Source organism: Rattus norvegicus, chromosome 4, assembly GCF_021556685.1.
Source record: "Rattus norvegicus strain SHRSP/BbbUtx chromosome 4, alternate assembly SHRSP_T2T, whole genome shotgun sequence".
NCBI classification, from domain to species: Eukaryota; Metazoa; Chordata; class Mammalia; order Rodentia; family Muridae; genus Rattus; species Rattus norvegicus.
In genome coordinates this window covers 71157178-71162969 of record NC_141537.1, presented here as the reverse complement: position 1 = coordinate 71162969, position 5792 = coordinate 71157178, and the positions used below count along the sequence as shown (strand labels likewise).

Genomic DNA, 5792 nt, shown 5'->3' with positions numbered 1-5792 from the left:
GTTAATTTCACTTCTGGGAGTATCACCATCATTCATCTTTCTGCTGAGGCTAGAAGGTTTATAGAGGCTGAGACCCAAGACATTAATCAGGGAGGAACAAGATGTCATTAGACAGCTATGCAAGATAAAAATTAACATAAAAAGGTCCTTAGTATTTTGACTAATGTCAAATGTTAAAGTTAATATGGAAAATATTTATTCAGGAATTATGACTGCATCTTGGGTTTTGTGGTTGTTTATTTTGTTTGACACAAAATTCTACTATTTAGTCTGTGCTTGCCTCGAATTTGAAGCAATCCTCCTGCCTCAGCCTAATAAGCATGTGTTACCAGGTCCGATAGTGGTCTTATTGTTGGTTCAACTTCCCAGTTCTTTTGTTTCTCCTCCATTCTCTGGTAGCAAAACAGGGAGAAGATAGACGGATGGTGGCATAAGAAATACAGGAGTCTGAAGGTAAAGAGGAAGAGTGTGTGTGTGTGTGTGTGTGTGTGTGTGTGTGTGTGTGCGTGTGTGTGATAGAAAGGTTAAAATGGAACAGTGATTAGGATGGAAATGAAGAAGAGGAAAAGACTGATGTGAATAGTTGGAAAGAAATGTACTGGTTACCTTGGCAACTGAAATTTCTTTAACCCTCACTCCTCCCTAGACCGTATTCCTAAAAGGGAATTTCTCCCTAATGTCCCCTTCCTCCACAAGAGGGCACACGAAGTCTTAAAATCCTCTGTTCCTGGCATCACACACTTACCTAGAATGATTCTGATGTATCTTTATTTTCAATCTCATTAATAAATGTACAGAGGAAAAATAAAAAGAAGAGAGATACTGAGTGATCAGTATCCCATGGCAATGTCCAAAGGATAACCTAAGTGTAAAGTGACCAGGATACAGAGAGCCATCATAAAGATCAAAACAATGAAGTATATTAAAGATGGTGCTAGGCAAAGCCACAAGTAAAATATTTGGCTTCAAGCCTAGATTTCCTAGTTTCTAAGACCTGAGGGCAGTTATGTAGTCTTTTTAGCTCTCATTTTCTTCATCAGCAAATGTTACCTCTGTGGATTGTTAGATATTAAACGAGATCATAGTTTGCAAGTACTATTACAAAGTCTAATTTTTGGCAGGTGTCCTTTTTTTCTCTGGAAGCTTACAAAGCACTTTGATTGTAGCGCCTCCAAATCACCTCATTTTAAAACATTTAAACAGAAAATATGTGGCAAACATGACAATGCTAAATTTGCATTATGTGGCAAACTCATGCCAATTGTCTCATGGGCTGTCTGCTCTGAATTTGATCCTAGAACATTCCTGTTGGAACTCGAGGCAGCCTCAGGGTCTGTCTTCAAAGAGAAACATCACATTTGTTGCCACTAATCAGGCAGGACTAACTTTAAACTGTGAGATTTGGCAAGTTTAGAAAACTTGCCTTAGAAGGAGAAACAATTTTAGCTAGATTTAGTACAGTTTCATCCAAACGAGAGGATTGCTTGAATAGAAACACAGAGATCTCAGTGTCTTTAAAGTCTTGGAAACAGCAAATGAGAAAAAAAATTCCCAGTGATGGCTTAGGGGTCACTGAGCATAGCTGAAGACAAGAAGAGGCTGTTTAAAGGGAGTCTTGAACACCATGTACATACACTAGAACAAGTCATTACACTGCATTTAGTTATCTGCCTCTATTTATGTATAAGGATCCTGTTGCCATAACTGTTTCCATAGCACCCAGAATCCAAAACCTCAGTCATTATAACTCTAGGGAAAACAGTAAGGCACTTCAGGATGGCATATCCTAATTGTAGGTGCCACCTGCTGCCAACATCAATGTCATGTTTCTGGTGAAATGTGGTTCCTTTTCTAGGAGACCTGCAGGGACCCTGATTTTGACTTTGACTTGATAGATGTGCCAAGATAACTATTTCCAAATATATCCTTTCCCAATTTTCACACACAGGATGCTGAGGACCACAGAAGTCAGAGAAACTCCCCTCAAGGATTTAAGGCAGCATGGGGTTGACTTGGGTCTCTTGACTGTTTCTAGAAGGTAGACAAGGTCCAGTCTTGTGAAGGAGCTGACACTAAAACTGGGCTACTTCCTATGATTTCTCAGGATTATGTGATTTGGTTGAATGTGTGAAGGGCAGTTAGTGAACTGCTGGTATAAAGCAGGTTTGGCTTGTGGATTTTGTGACTTCCCATTTCCTCATTTGAGAGTTTCTGGAGGTCTGGCTTTCCATTCTTTCCTGTGTTGTATATAGATTTCCCCCTCATCTTACCCACCTGGGCCAGGAAATACAAAACACATTAACTTTGCAGCCCTTACTCACAGAGGATATACCACAGTGAAAGCTAGCCAATGAATGCAGGACAGACAGCAGTTCACATGTCAAGAGATTATCTGTTTTGCATTCTGTTAATTACTTAGACTCTGTTCCTGTGACTCATTATATGAATGGGCTCTCATTACATTAGTAGAAGGAAATAGAAGATACTTGTGAAGAGAGGTTGGCTGGAGTTGGGGGTAGGTGGGAAGGGGAAGTGATGTGGGGCCAGAGGAACCCTAATGAGGTCAGAGCAGTTATTGCACCTGTCTCCAGGGTGCATACTGCAGGCTTTTGTTTCCTGTGTGACTTCCAGCAGATGTTGGGTAGGTTAGATGGGGGGCTTGAGCTGAGATACATGGATTCCCCTTTAGAGACCCTCCTCTTCCCTCTTGTCATCCTCACTGTCATGGTGATAGTTAGAAGCAGAGGTAGAGAGAACTACATGAGAAGGGTTTGGAGGCAGGATGTGGTGAGTGTGGTTCCCAAAATGCTCAGAATGTGGGTGAGTGGAGGAGCTCTCACAACCACCCCAGATGTAGGACCTGGTAAATGTCAAACCACATCCTGTTGTGACTCCCTGAGATGAAGCTAGGGCAGGTGGCCGTTCTTACTTGATGCTGATGTTACTTAGAGATAAACAGCCAGAAACTGGGGTGAGATGCTTCTAACCCCTTCCCCCATTGTCTGCAGGAACCTAAAAGTCCCCAGCATGCACCTCTTCACTTGCTGATGTTCGATGGATGAGAAGCAGTTTTTCTTAACACTATTTTCTTAGCGTGGTCCTATACCTCTTTGCTGGAAGAGGTTAAGGAAGTAAGTATTAGGGGTCCCATTGTGCCTGGTTAACTGGGGGACTCAAGATCAGCACTGTCTCACAGCACTGCAGGTCAGATTCCTTTTAAGACATATCAAAACGTGTGTGTTTGGAGCTGGGAAGGACTTAGATTCCTCCCACTTACTGTTCTGTCAATGCTACTAGGCCTGCAGGATTTTCACTAATAACCACTAAGTAGAGCCCGAAGGCTCGTTATGGAGCTCCTTGGTTCACAGGAATTGAGAGGATCTGGAAAGCTGGAGATGGTAAATGTGTTCTGCAGCTCGGACTAGAGGAGGGGAAGAGCTAATTCTCCAAGTTTTAGCAGATCCTTGACTCCAGGCAGAGTTCAGAGAACACGTGCTCCATATCAAGCTGAGATGTTGTTATGATTTTGTGAATCCCTTGTATAAGATTAAATAAGGTGAGATGATCCCATCTAAGAGTGTGAGGATGGAGGGATAAATATAATGGAATACAGAATTAGAATCTTGTAGAGGCTTGGTAAGTTTGGAAGAAATGCGAGAGAATCAAAGTACTTTTTTGTTTCCCGCACACCCTCGCAGACAGAAAAGCAATAATTTGCACACATAGAGGGGGTATATGGCTCAGATGCAGCACATGTGTGAAAGAACTAGACTTTTGAGTCATAACTGATCTCTGAGTCAATGGCAGGATGTGGATACCAAGAGCTAAAAAGTTACCCCAATCAAATGATACCTAAGAAAACAAACAGCGGGCATAACTAACTCCCTCTTTACTCTATGTAGGTCAGAACCCACCTGGTGTTGAGTCCCTTCTGAATACAGTGCTTTCAAGGGGATAGAAGGATAAAAGTGAGCTGAAATGTTTTTATAAGAAAATAACTGATCCACGAGGAGAAAGAAATGCTCAGAACTGTGCATTTGAGGAAAAAAGAAAAAAAGAGAAAACTGGCAATGTTGAGTCTGGAAAATGTATTTAAGTGAACATAAATTACAGCACTTGATAGTTATTACCCTGTGCTGAGAACTGTAGATATTGTGTGGATTGATTAACCGGTTGTGACTGAGTCCATTTAACACGATGGGAGGCGGAGTCTTCGGTGGCCACTTGCTTAGAATCACATAGCTGGGAAAATGTAGAAATGAAGCCCAAATCTAGACTTTGTGGCTTTAAAGTCTATGTTCATTTTAGTCACGGTTCTTAAAGTGAAGATTTGTGGGGTTTAAATAGTGGTCTTTACAAGCTCCAACTGCCTTCTGAAACTCTCTTAGGGGAACAGAATTATACTCTGAGAAAGATATGCACAGTAAAAGTCATAGATACTTAAACAGGCAGCAAGTGCTCATAGAGCTGCCCAGGGGATGAAGGGCTTATTCAGACAAGTGAGAATTCTTTGGGGACTTCGGAAGAGTGGGAGGATTCAGTGCTATGCTGTTGTTACTGTTCTTAACATGTAGATGGTTTGTGATACCAGGTCCGATAAAGACCAAGCCATTGTATAGTGAATGCGTAGAGTTGTAATTGCTAAGGAGTCCTTAAACTTGGGCCCAATGTTACTGTTTCCAAACTCATCACTTATATCAGCGATGGTTATAACAAGGTGAGTGTCTTGGCTTTTGGCATGGTTTCTTTATCAAGACACTCTTACATTCATAGATGAGAGCTGAAATTAGTTTCCTAAAAATATGATGAAACTTTGGAAGCAGACACAATATTTGGACCATTTTAACTCCATTTGATGACCAACAGATGGTGTTTATTCTTTTATTAGTTACTTTTACCTCCAGGCTGCCTGCTTCTGGAAACAGGTATAAGAGATGAAAGACTATGTGTAGACAGAGAAGGTAAATATGTAGCTGGGGCTTAAGTAATGGAACTAGTGAACTGAATATGTTGTATCCATTGAGAGCTGATGTTTCAGGTAAGATCTAACGCTGACATAATAAATCTTAAGGAGAGGCCGATTAATAGGAATTGTTAGGAAATGAAGCTTTCAAAGCCCAACATTGAATACTGTAGTAGGGAGAGCTCCATGAATTTCTGATCTACAAATACACGGAGAGAAAGGCTTTCAGAGGTAGAGGAAAATATACAACCTAACACTATGACATTTGGGTCCAAATTTCCAATTTAGTATACTAAAAACTGACCTGTGGCCACCCTTCTATTCCTCAGCACTCTAAATGAATCTAAATCCAGACATGCTGATATTTGTGTTTTATTACAGAACTTCACCAGGAGAGACCAAGAACAAATCCTCCACTTCCACAACTATTCCTGGTCAGAGTGACTTCATGAAACACTCTTATATAGATCACGTAGGATCGTGAATCACACAGTTCTCTCTGGGCCACTACAAAGAAGAAAAATGGGGAAATGGCTCAAAGCAAGAAGGGAGGGATCCATAGAATTATATCAATTCTTCTTTTCTTTTCTCTTAACTGCTTTCTTAAGAAAGACTAAACATTTGTCTTCTAGATAATCCTCCAGACTCCTGAAGCATCTCCCTTCCTTAAGTTGATGAAGCTGACAAAACATTGAGTACTGTAGTGGGAAGATCTCCATGAACACTGGTGCCAATAGGAAAATTCCTGTGGCTAAATGGAATCAACTCCAGGGCTATCCACACAGGAATCCTTTTGCTTTCCTCAAAATAAATTATCATCATTACATGA

General features: G+C 40.9%; 1 long non-coding RNA gene across 1 annotated transcript; it reads left to right on the top strand.

Moving 5' to 3' along the window:
• Window positions 1–221: 221 nt before the first annotated feature.
• LOC120102259 (uncharacterized) lies at window positions 222–5792 on the top strand. Its single transcript, XR_015686515.1, has 4 exons — window positions 222–453; window positions 3009–3131; window positions 5345–5397; window positions 5596–5792. It is a non-coding gene; the product is annotated as an uncharacterized LOC120102259 (long non-coding RNA).